The following is a 14384-nucleotide window of genomic DNA, read 5'->3' as shown; positions in this document are numbered from 1 at the left end:
GTTCTACATAAAATAAAAAAGTCAAATATCACAGTCATTCTGTTATATTTTTAGACAACGTACCACTTAATTTATCACTAATGAAAGCTGTATGTTGTTTGAAGTTTCCGAGCTGCAAATAGAAGTGTAATTTCATTATCTGATTCTATTTTTCTTTTCAGAAAAGATAACGTCTTGTATATTTTCCTTTTTGTTCGAGATCTGGTCATTTTTATGTTTTTCTATGATGCTGATAAAAGTTATCAAGTTCAGAACAGTGTCTTTGTACGAGGTAAAGTTAATACGAATGGATAAATAACATGTTAATAACATTAGCTTGAGCGTCCATTGTTTCTGATTGATTGAACGGTAATACAAGCTGATACCAATGCTTTATCATTTGATTTGTTGCAAGGAATATCGTGTTTTCACTTAACTAAATGGATATTATTTAATAACCGTTACGGAAATGCATTATTATGGCAATATAAAATTGAAGGTTTAATTTGATTGAGATAATTGTTTTGATGGACGAAGACAAAATCATAATAAATTTTAATATCTTGCACATGATAAACTAAGCTATGCATTACTCTGATGAAATTATAGCATCCTCTATAATTTTAACTCATTGCTTACTCATATTATCTTATCTTTAATTAATTGAAGCTTCAATAACAGACTTATATTTCAACGGTTTTATGTAAATGTCTCAAAATATCCAGGTATATAGACTCTAAACGAATTTCTCTTCATTTCATTAACCGCTTTGTTAATATAATTCTTTGTAGCTTTGTATTTGTTGTAATCAATCGAATGTATTACTGTTTACAGATATTCATTGCACATATTGTAATTATATTACCATTTCAGTCACTAATTTATATCGCCGTATTGCTTTATTACTATAATAGTGGAATGAGATCCTAATGTCACAGTTTTTTGTCTCATGATTCTAAAATTACGAAAAGCAATTATTAAATTGAATGCATATTTTATCCTATCATATTTAAAAAGGATTGTTTTTATTAAAACAATGACATTTTACGTTGTGTTATGAAATATTACAAAAATTACGACAAATAGTGGATTTTTTATATATAAGTTAAAAATAAATGTAAAACTCTGAATCTCTGTGTAGTAGATATTGGCCGTGGACTGTCCAATATGAGATTTATTTTGATTTTCAAGAGGCGCGAGAGACAAAAAAACATGACTGTGGCTGATTCATGCATAATTACACATTTATACAGCACATGTCTATGAGTCACAAGAAATCAATGAACAACTTATGTACTGGAAAGTACAAATAATTTTGTAAAGCAAAGACTGTAGACATTTTCTTGAGGATTTTGGTCAAAATTGTACTGGATGGGAGAATATAATTAGATTACTTGTGGCTATCTATTTTAAAGAGATGGGGTTCTTTATTTACATGAATTTTATTTACTAAGGATATAATTTCAAACTCCTTGGTCACACTGGTTATTTCTACAATACACTATCTACTATTTGATACGTGTTGTAGAAACGGAATAACTGTATCATTTACTGCAAGTTGTGTCAAGATTTCCGGTTAAAATAGCCTTTAATTTCCAGGTATTGCAAGCACATAAAAATAAACTTGTATCATATTTTGCGAGTACAAGAAGTAAATGTGTTTCTGCAAAGTGTGATTGAGATTGGACAACCAGATTGATATTTGACACTTACCTTGTTTTATTATAATACAGTATGGACGGAATAAAGAGGAATAATACCTTAGTAGAATTTTATTGATACGAAAAGATGATCATACATTTTCCTGCTTTGATTAAAATATATTTAATTCAAATATTAGAAAGACTTCATAGGATAATATTTATTATCTATAAAGTATGTTGATAAATTAATGAACTGAACACTCGAATTCAATAAACCAGTTGTAGACATCAAATCTTTTTTCTGCTTCGTAATCATTTAAAATACTTCAAATATGAATGACGTTTTCTGTGTTCTGTGCCAGGCTGACAGACGGTATGGTAATAGACGACTCATTAACTTTTACAACTCTTATTGGAATGAATTTATTATGTAGAACAGAAAGCAACCCTAGGATTTATATAGTCTGCATCTACATACATATATTTGCCAAATTCAATTTTAGATAAAACACCAACTATCATTAATTTGACAAATTGTATCCTTAACAAATAGAATGACGTCAACCAAACGCATTTCAGCAAAGGACATTGCACCTTATTATGTCCAAAATATCATTATTATTTCTTATGACAGAATGTATTAATTTTTTGTAACAATTTCAATGAAATATCTAAGGAAAGCATAATAGTAAAGATATAATTCAGAAACATTATCTTGTTCTTAGAACATTACTTTGAATAATGTCTGTGACAATTCAATGGCTGATTAATGTACTTTTCATATTAATCTTTTATAAAAAATTAAAACATTGAAAAGGGTAAAAGACTTGTCTCATTGTTTCAAACTGTTATGAGTTATATACTAAGGAACAAAAAGTGCCGCAAAAGATATAATGAGTACATTTGGAACAAAGAGAAGAAGACGTAAAAAGTACATGTGTTTGATTCCAAATTTATGTTGTTGAAGGTTGATGCTAGCACGTTCGTTATTTGATTTACTTTTTAGTAGATACTTATTTGCTAACAGTTATAAAGGTACATGAATTCACAAAGAAACAAATACTATAGCCCTGTGCAAATTGTAATTTAAGCATACATGGCGTTTATGATTGAATAAATTTCGGTTACGGATTTTGCGTGCGAGTGTTCTAACTGCACTGCAGTATTTTGTTAATTCATGTATCGTGTTTTTTAGGGTAAATTTGTTAATTGTTTTGTGTGTTTTTTTTTTCTTCTTTATTTTGTTGTTATTTATTTATTCATTCATTTGTTGTTGTTGTTGTTGTTGTTGTGATGTTATTATTATTATTATTTTTATTATTATTATCATTATTATTATTATTATTATTATTATAATTATTATTATTATTATTATTATTATTATTATTATTATTATTATATTGCGGAAAGCATTTTACGGTGATAATTGCTTTAAAATGATATTAGTCAACCCTTCTCCTGCTAGATTCGAAATAGATTAGTTTTGCTTTAAGTATAAATGTAAGCAGATGGCTATCAAAATTCCAATTTACAGTTTGATAATCTCCAAAATTAATAATGATTATGTACAGTTCAAAAATTAATACTGAACAAGACACGCAATCTGCAGTCCGCAGTGCAAGTAACGCTTTCAGCAATTCTATTATCTTATACTGAATAACAATTCTGCAACGGTAATTATTCACATAACAACTACTTTCTTCATAAATATTCAAACAGTATTCTTTAAGTGGTATTTGCTTGGACGCATACAAATTATTTTTATGTGTATCAAAAATCATTGCCATGAAACAATAAAAGTGAGTGTCCAACAAAACACATTTTACTGAATTATACATTTTGCTGATGTCGCTGATTATTTGACTAGATGAAAGACAGACCACAAGGTGACATTAAGGAGCGTGCGCGTTTACCAAAACATGAACATTTTACACTCAACTAGGTCAGATGATTGACCTAGAATACTTTTTTGTTCGATATATCTATTGCGGTTGCTATCCGGAAGCAGATACGGTAATTATGTGATTTGTGTACCTTTCTTTTACGTGTTTATTTCACTTCGTAAAAAAGGAAACGTCCTATGATGGTTAAACTATAACATGTCTTTTGATTTAAAGTAGTCTCTTTATGTAAATATGTCTAGTCATAAACACACACAAATGCCAAATTTAGGTAAACCAAGATGACTTTGTTAACTTTTTTTTTTTTTTTGTTTTGTTTTGTTTTTGTAATTGTTGTTTTGATGATGATGGTGATGATTATCAAGGTGATACTATTGTTATTGTTCTTGTTGCTGCTACTGCTGCTTCTACTAGTACTACTACTGGTGATGCTGTTGATGGTAATGACAAGCTGTCATGTTTACTTACCCTGATTCTTCTTACATGCTTGGCTAGCCGTGTGCTGCTTCCAGCATAAACTTGATTTTCTGTCGGGGTTTTTGGATGATTACATTACATGTATTAATTTATGATTTTTTTGTTGGTTTTTTTTTGCAAATGGACATGTGCCCTGTAATAATCAGGAAAGCGTGACCAAATACATGTTTTAGAGCTTTTTACTGACTTGTGACTATATTTATTTACCGAAACGTATTTACTTTATTTCTTTTACAGCAAACCATCGTGCAAGAACCAAATAATGTTCAATTTATCTTCAATCTTGTTCAAAGAGGAGGTTAAAAAAATATCAACATATTTTTAACAATAATTTTACATTTTATCTCACCTGTATCTGTAAATTTAAAAAAAAGATACTTCAGAAGCAAAAAACAGTAGCGTTATTATCAATTAATCTTTAAAATACGTGTAGGTTAGTTAAATGCCTAGTAAGAAAAAGTAACACAAACATGGCGTATCCTAATGTATGCATATCACTTTTGATCCTACCTAAAAGTATACGTATTTTTTTTTAAAAAAAAAGGTCTGTCCTTAATTACTTAGTTAGTGTTATATGTAAGTGGGAGAACTTACAACAATACTCAGCTTTCTACATGTATATGTTTTGTTTCTTTCCCCACTTTTCTAATATAAATCTTCAATTCGTCATTCAAATTAATTAAACCAAAGTAAAATATTTGATTTTATATTTCATTTTAAATTTAATCTTACTGTCTTTATTTTATTCAATTCATGACTCGGTTTTAGATATTTGCAAATCTTACAATGTATAAAGTCAATTAAGATGTGGAAACCTAGACTTGTTTACCATTCGCATATTATTCATGTATAATTGTTAAATACTTTTTGTGAAAAAACAAATATTTTACGTTTTGTATAAAAAGATAGTCATTAAGTATATGCCATACATAAAACGGACAATATAATTCCTTTTTTAATTTTGTGCGTTTAATGATATTGAGATAGATGTTACGCCATTGGGACATTTGTACGCGACGCGTAAGATTACCACACAACTTCTAATAAAACAACAAGGTCAGTGTTTGAGGTTTCTAGTGCAATCCGGTATCTGTGGTTGATAGTACTTATATTTTAATGACGTAACATGATACAGAAATGTTTGTACTTATTTCTGATTGGTTAAAATTTTCAAATCTAGAGTATGTTGACCATTACAAGTAAATTACAGGCGGCACTTCATAAAAGTTTTTTTATGGAATATCAAAATTCAGCGGTATAAATAAAATATTTAAAAGTAAGCAGAAATGAAAATTAGTGCATAAAGACGTAGATTTATTTATATGGCGTATTCATATTGATATATTGATTAAAACCGTGCCTGTCATAAAAGCAATGTCATTTTATCATTAAAATTTCAAAAAATGCAAAGATATATGCACAAACCCTTTATTCATTGTAGATCTTTAGAATTATCAATCTGCTATTAATAAGGTATTAAAGACTTCCAAACAGAGGCGTTAATATGAAACAATTGTAGAAAGGTGAAGCAAACGGTTAAAGGTTCACTAATTAAAATAAGAATTACTTTGAATCTGGTTCCAAGTCGTTACTTTGTTTAAATCTTTCTTCAATATTTAGTTGTTATTTTGATTTTTTTTCATTCTTTTCCGTACACGTAAAAGCATTATGCGACATTTTAAATTAGGTTTACGTATTACTAAGATGTCTATTAATTTGGTTATAATGACAATGTATGCTTCTATATTAAGCATTTTATATGATGTATCTTGTAGTCGATTTTAACGTTTAAGGCATATATAGTTTTCACAAACGTACAGTGACACAGTGGTGACATTGCATTTCTTTAAAAGTAAAAATACAACATTATCATCTCGTGATCATGATAATATCTATATTACCTCATTCAAATCACAATACTATCTCCTTCCCTCAATTACTGAAATAAGTAAATAGTATTACCATCAAAAATGAATTTTGTAGCTACTTGATATGTGTACAATTAAACTACGATATAGTATGATATTATATTATGAACGGTGCAACCAATGTATGAAATTTATAAACGATCTGTATAATATCAAATAGTTAAGTATACTGATATCTAAACAGATGAATTAAAATTCAAAATTGTTTCACATCTCAGCTTTAAATTAGAAGTACTATCAAATATTTTGCGCCAAAAACATGAATTTATATTTGTTCCGTGAATTTTCGAATAATTTGTTCCAATTTGGTAATGCATGCGAACAATATGCGTAATATGCATAATTTGTCAATACTAAGACTTTATCTAGACGGCCATTTGCTTCATTGAGAAATATTATATGACTGATTATGCTCGCATTCGTGTCTATAGCATTGCATGTCTATGCAATATTTTAAAAATGTTTCCTTTTACAAAATGCTTGCTACTATAATTTTAGTTTTGTAATTTATTATGTTTAACTATACAAGTTATTTAATCTCAATTTTACTTAAAAATACATGCTGATACACTTTACACTAAGTTTACACTAAGTTTTAATAGTTAACGTCGTTGTTGTACATGTAGATGATGATAATGATGAGGACGATGATGACGATGATGAAATATTCCAATTTATATCTAAAAAACCCACAGACAGGTAAAAATAGTTTATTCAACTGAACAAAGAAATGTTCTATTAAAAAACAGTACTATAAAATAACAGAATGACGTGGATGATTCATTTTCTTTCTTAATAAGTAAAAAAAACGTATTAATAGTATGGTAATCTGATATTTTTTCTCGTTTATTGAGATATTGTGTTCCTAAGATCTAGTAGATGCCAGATAGAGTGTCTTTCCAATTCATCATATCCGAATATATGTAGCATTTCTTATATCATATTTGACCATTTTGAATTCCCTTAAGTAATAAAAATAATATATTAACACATGGTCACCAATGTTTGATTATACCTTCGAGTCCGTAGGGTTGTTCATGTAAATGTAATCGAAAACAACTTCCGTGCTGGACAGAGAAATATCTGGGAGAACCGTTACAGACATATTTTTTTATTTAATTTCAGACGTTTGACGAGCATTTTTCTGTGACAGTGGTGAAGGACATTACGAGTACATTACAAGCAATACAACAAATTATCAATTATTATAATTAATTAAATACGTTAATCCCGTTTTTGTTATATGAAAACCTATATACGGTGTTAACTTGTAATTTATTCGAAAAATGCATAAATATATGGTCCTTTTATTATTTGTGCAGTGAATACATGAATTAGTTGTTCATTTTGAATCATATTCTAGTTCGTTTGCCATTTATTGAATCAATATATCAGTTGCAAAAAAGTGAATGAAAAAGTAGTGAATGGATTCCATATACTAAAAACAAGTGGAATTACAAGCGAGTTTTTTTTACAATATCCGTCTGAAACATGTCAATTCTAGAATTCAGGTAAACGATACAGGAAATTAATTGTTTATGCAGGTCAATACATTTAATTTAGCTTATTGCAATTTATTAAATTTATAGATTATGAGACTTATTATGTTCATAGAGCACTCAGTCTGAAGTCATTTTCACAAAGCCACTCCTATGTTAAAATTTTATCTTAAGATATAAATTAACTTAGTAAAAAATACGATAAATCTTACGATAAAAACATCCCTAGCAACGTTCATTTGATATTGATGTGCATGCTCTATATTTGTTTCCTGTTTTAAAATCAAGTAATAAAGAGCTTGAAATGTCTATTGAACACAATCAAGTTTCAATAAGAAAAAAAAAATATTCAAACTTATATATTTGCTATCTTGATCGGAAATAATTATACATATATCTAAAAGATTCAGACAGAAGGTCTGCTGTGTTATTAATAATAAAAAAGGTACCACTAGCACATGCTGGTAATAACATCGAATTCACCAAATTGTACAAAACATTAGTTTACAATAATTCTATATACTGTACTTCACATATAAACTAGTCATAACCCATTCCACCATGACGTCATCAAGTCATAACGTCACAAATGTTAATGTTGGAAAAAATATTTTTTTTACTTAATTTGTGTTATTTTTAACATATTGTTTGCTTATAATATATTTGTTCTTCCATGTTTTGTTTGTTTTAATTCTGTTTATATGAAGATATATGATATTTGAAACAAAATACACTTACGAACGGGGAACCCCTATCGTAAAGTTACGACAGATTTTACACTTAAGATTTTCTTAACATATTTTGTAAAAACGGAGATTTATCGTAAGGTTTCACTTACGATAAAAAAAATTGTCGTAAGTTTTTATTTATTTATTTATTTTGAAAATGGCTGCTGGCTTGTGTAATCTAGAATTAATTTCTTTAAAAGAAGCTTCGTAGAAAAAGGAAACGATGTTACATCAATACAACAACAATAACGTTATAGTTTTACTGATAATGACAAAACAAACATAACTGTTGATGAAAGAAAACACACAAATAATCAATAAAGTATACATGTAAAAGATAAGAACTATGTTTATTTTATTGTGTGTGTGTGTGTGTGTGTGTGTGTGTGTGCGTGCGTGTGTGTGTGCGTTTGCTTCCTTCCTATTATCCTCCTTCCAAATGACACTGTGAACTGCATGTTTTAGAATCAGGCAATGTATTTTGACAGGTTCAAACATTGCGGTAGCTTTCTGAGCGTTTTACTGTGCTATATATTTATATGCCATTTATTTCGCCTCAACTATTTGATTCTTTTGTTGGATCTATTTTGAATTACGCATGTCCAATATGGGGTTTCTCTAAATCTAAAGACCTTGAGAGAATTCATATTAAGTTTTGTAAAATTATACTAGGAGTAAAACAGAGCGCATGTAATTCTGCAATATATGGTGAGCTTGGGCGCTATCCATTATATGTTAACAGATATGTTCATATCATTAAGTATTGGTTTAAGTTAATGAATACAGATAATATTATTTTAAAAGGTATTTATCAAAATGCGCTAGAACAGTGTAATTTAAATGGTACAAAAAACTGGGCATACCTTGTTAAAAATTTGCTAAATGAATATGGATTTTCTGATGTTTGGAATTGTCCACAAAGATTTGAAGTAAAAACATTTATACCGATTTTCAAACAAAGGGTTGTAGATTGTTTTAAACAAAAATGGTTTGCTAATATAGCTGTCAATAATGTTTTGAATACTTTATATGCATATGTTAAAACTAGCTTCGGTATGGAAAATTACCTTAATTTATTATCTTGTAAATCTTCAAGAATTTGTCTCACGAAATTACGTATATCTGCTCATAAGTTAAGAATTGAATCTGCCAGGTATGGCCGGAATAGGTTGGAAAGACAGGAACGTATCTGCCAAGTATGTGATATCAACGAAATTGAAGATGAATTTCATTTTGTACTTAAATGTAAAGCTTATAAAGTATTGCGAACTAAATATATCAAACGTTATTATTATGTTCATACTAGTATGTTTAAATTTCTAGAATTGCTACAGTCAAATAATAAAGGCGTTCTGATCAATCTGAGTAAATACATAAGCTCAGCCAATAAAATTAGAAATGATTTAATGCAAAGAATTTAATAAATGTTTGAAATAAAAAAAGTTTTCTAGACTAGACAGTATTATTTGAAATCGTATAATATATGCATCAAGATTCTTACTTTTTTTTCCTTAAGTGAGAATTATCTTGACATGATTACATCGAAGTTATGCTTTTCAATATGTTATATTTATGTTATATTTAAATATATGAAATTACCACATACGATTGTCAGAACGCGCTGGTTCTTTAAACACCAACTTTGAAGTTATTTCAATTATGATAATTTGTTCATTCTCTGTGAAACACTGAAAACATTGTTTGCTTATCACGTGCTTATCATTGTATGTATTTAATTTGATGTTGTATTAACAAGATACATGTATTGTGTACGTTAATAAAAATTCTGTTCTGTTCTGTTCTGTATATAAAAGCGAGTATCCATGCCAATCCTTGAATTTCACATGAAAAGGTAATATTATAAAAAATACTGGTCATTTACGTCGCAAAGAATCTGATGCACTGCAACAGGAAACATGTAGCACCAGATGACTATATTAGTAAAGCAGCAGACGACTATACTGTCAACTGAGAGGAAATTATAAGGTTAATAACTGGTGGTCAGACATAAAAAATGTAATACATGTTGTATTTGCACCACATGTCAGATATTGTCTGAGCAGCAAAATAAATGCAAAAACAAGTGGTGTTTTATCCTTCCTTCACGTTTATTCCCCGGGCGCGGAGCAATAACAAATAAAACTGTTATAATTTATCGCTTTATACAATGTCATTAACACATTGGTTTAGGAAAAATCATTTTAAAAGATAACGTGATATTCAACTATTATGAATAGATATACATGCATAAGTAAATAGAAATTAACATTTGTGTAGAATACTATTAAATTTATTTTCTAAACCGTCCAGAAGTGTTGAATATATAGAAAAAGATGCCATAAAAATGTAAATACAAAAGACTTTTAGATTTGTGTTTTATAGAAACATGAACAAAAATGAAGTTTCTTATCAAACTAATTAATTATATGAACATTATATATGAATATGTACTAACAGCTAACTATTTTTAGACATTGGGCAAGCTGTTTAGCGTTTTAATATGACAGTGGTCAGTTCATGATTGAACATGGTGACAAAAATGACCGGTACATTTGATTGATAATTTTTTATTTTACGATTATACAACTAGCAACATGTTGGTTTCTGACCTGGCGGGTGTTAATGACTATTTAAAATTAATGATCAAATATCGCTTGTGAAGAAGAAATTGTATCTTTGCCAACTATGACAACGAATAACATTAGTGTATTAACATCTCTTTTTTTAAGTTGATTATTTGTTTAAATTACAACTTACCTTTACTTGAGTCATACTTTTTCTTGTAAATTGTGTTCAATAAATTAGGAGAAAAACAGAATACACATTTTACTTAGAATGTGTATAATATATACATAAGTTCGTAAACATAAATTTTTTATATAAATTAATAATTAACTAGTAGTTTAAATATAATGCCATGTCATTTAAATTATTAAATTAATTTTAATGTACTACTGGTATTCACGTTCAAGAAGATCAAAAATAAATTAAGTAAAAGAGTTTTTTTTCAAATAACCTTACTTGATGCTCTACATTTTTTGATAGCTACATCTTATAATGATTGATATATTCACATGGACAAGTAGTAGTAATTAAATAAGTAATGATTAAATAAGTCTCTATAGCATAGTGTTCATAAATTGATAAAAAACATTTTAAAGAAAAACATATACATCATTTGTCCACGAGACACCATTTCAATACATTTAATAAATGAAAATGCCGAGATTGGCATTTCCCCATTTATTTTCGTTAGCATGGTATTTAAGGAATCAACTATTATCTTAATCACTCTCTTTAATTCGCATATTGTGAAATATATTTTCATGTTACATTATAATTAATAGAAGACGAATATAGAACGAGTTGTCAGCAATACAGCAATACTTTGTTTAAAATTAAAAAAGCGAAATGTTTGTGTTAATTGTGTTAATTGTTAATTTCTTTATTAATCTTCCAACCTGGTTGTAATATTTTTCAAAGATGGGTATCTAGGCCGGACATGTTTGTAAACATCTGTGTCTAGTTGAGGTGGTGTCATATGTACCATAACACTTTGAAGGAACATTAATTTAGAACATTTAAGGCCATTATAACAAGATAAATGTTTACGATTCCATGACAAGGAATCGTGGCTATTCACACTGATTTAGTAAAATGTTACCCGATGTGCCAAGGTTTATGAATATAGTCCCTCGATTTGGTCAATGTTACCAGATGTAAGGGTGCCAAAGTTTCATAGTATAGTTCCATTTTTAAATCATATCTTGCTAAATGAAAGGTTACCTAAGTACCATGCAAAGTATCATTGTTTAGTAAAATGTTTCTACTCTTGCAATATTTGGGATCTCGGTAACGATTGTATTTATTCTTTACTTAATGTATCCTTAAATCTTGGCACCCTAACATCTAACCTAGCAACATTGACTTAGTCATGGGAGTATTAATTTCGAAACTTTGGCATATTTATTTATGATAATTAAAAAAGATTTTAGTTATAATTATGATAATGGTTGGCAAATTTCAACTACAATGCTACTGATTGCAGTATGGTTGTAACATTTATTGCCAAGCTGCAGATACTGAATGTTGCGATGATAATTAGACACCCACCAGGAGTGTTGGCTGTTGGTTTTCACTATGAAAGGAAGGCATTCGTTATCAAAGCAAACCAAAGGCGTTTTTATATAGAAATCAAATCAATCTAACATATTCATTTCGGGGCATTGACACATCCCGTAAGTGTATCACTTGTATAAATGTCAATCAATACCATACTATAGTATTGTCATATATTTAGCACCATTGAATCTTCACATATCTTATTAGAGCTGTTTAAATAATATAATGACCACAAAACATACAATGCAAACAAACTGGCCTAATTATGTGAGTATAAATGTACTATTTGGACAGTGGCATGTTATTTTGCAACCAAAGTTTTGAGTAAAATGAGAGCTTTAACATTCTTGACTATTCTGACATTGACGGTACTGTTAGTGGTGGAGCAATCGGGTAAGTGGAAAGATAATTTTATACCTTTTTGAAACTTTGAAAGCGTCACAATGAAGTAACCTTAAGCTGGTCTCATGAACAATAGACAATTGTCAATAAACTACAATTTAACATTGTTGCATTATATGCTTGCAATTTGACTATGAGCTATTATATTCTATAAACTTCTTAAAAAGTTAAGTATTTGCTAATACAGCTGAGCTATACATACAGGATCTTAATGTATCAAGTTTTAAAATAGCTATTGATAAATAAATCTAAGTATGTTTAATTGGCATGATAAGTAAGTCTTTAAAAATATCTAGGGTATACCTTTACAAAAACAACAGTTTTTACATATATTTCGACCGCGTTCTCCTTTAACTATTATAAATTATAATTTGTTCAACATTGTGTTACATGTACATAGTCCTTTAACTCAATAATAAAACATTTAGCATTCCTATTTTCAGAATCAACACGGAATGTTTGTCCACAGATAATGTGTCCTAACGATCATAAAATTCCGAAAAAATGCAGACAACCAAATTTTATAGTTGGTATAGACGGCAAGACCCAGTGTCGAGTATGCGATTCCAATGGCTGTGCAAGAAGTTAACGTAGGTAAGTCTTTAATTCATTTTATTTAATTTAAGATGTAACTTTTATGGTTTTTATTGAAATTACTCTCCAGGTCTCTGACCCATATCATAAAGTCTAAAGAGTTATATGGAGAATTAAAGCTTACAATGTTGTCTTCTTTGTCCATCACGACCACTCAATCCAAAACTTTTAACATTGAATATATTAGATTATGCTTTAATCCGCCACCAGGAGACATAAGATAAAAGTGCTTTTGGGTGTACTATATGCATTGAGACATTAAAACATAGCCTTCGACATTTTATTTTACCCGATTATCCAGCTTTGAGTGAATCAGATTTGATTTGCAATAATATTATACGTTAGAAGTCATTAGATAGTAGAAAATACTTATTTCTTTATTTTGGGTTTAATAAACGTATTTTTCCTATCTTGTCTGAAACAGACTTGTGTAGATTCCATATTATGGGTATGTATTTCTCTTTTATTTCAGAAAAGGCGATCAATGGAACATAATTTTTTGTTTTCTGTATTCAGAATGTACACTGCTGCTTAAGACAAATAGAATATGAAATAAACAGGAAAAAGAAATGTTTATTGTTTTTAATCTTCTATCCTAAGCTTATTTAACAGCAGGTGTCAAGTGCTGTGTGGCAGCTGTAAAAAGTTGCCCCGTACTTCACTTCAGTGTTGTTAATTTTTTCTGGTCCTTTGGGATCATTGATGCCAGCACTATTAAGTACTCAAGCCGGTACTATGGGGCGTTAGGGATGTTGCACCTATTTATTATCCTTCATGTACAGACTCAATCAAACCGAGTCTGCAATTCTCTTGTAATTTTGTTGTGATTTATTCTTCCGAGGGATCACTTTGTTTCCAGATTTTTATTGTTTTTTTAATTAAATTAAAACTTGATTTTAATAGATTGAGTAACTTAATATGATTAAATAAATTAGGTGACAAATAGTATTCTATTTTAATTAAGATATAAGCATCGCATGTCAGTCGGTGAAATAAATATAACTCAACCTAACAAATATCTAAAAGCGAGATGACTTTCGATATCTAATAAGCTCGTTAATGATGATTAATTACATAATTTTGCATTCATATGAAAGTACAATGTATAATT

General features: G+C 28.9%; 1 long non-coding RNA gene across 1 annotated transcript; it reads left to right on the top strand.

Annotated features, from left to right (window-relative positions):
- The first annotated feature begins 12494 nt into the window (after window positions 1-12494).
- LOC132737571 (uncharacterized) lies at window positions 12495-13831 on the top strand. The gene is made up of 3 exons (XR_009626791.1): window positions 12495-12670; window positions 13123-13273; window positions 13746-13831. It is a non-coding gene; the product is annotated as an uncharacterized LOC132737571 (long non-coding RNA).
- The last annotated feature ends 553 nt before the right edge of the window (window positions 13832-14384 follow it).

Source organism: Ruditapes philippinarum, unplaced genomic scaffold (genome assembly GCF_026571515.1).
Source record: "Ruditapes philippinarum isolate M1 unplaced genomic scaffold, ASM2657151v2 ctg3581_1_1_1_1, whole genome shotgun sequence".
NCBI classification, from domain to species: Eukaryota; Metazoa; Mollusca; class Bivalvia; order Venerida; family Veneridae; genus Ruditapes; species Ruditapes philippinarum.
Note: the sequence above shows the minus strand (reverse complement) of the source record. Positions and strands in the feature narration are given on the sequence as shown.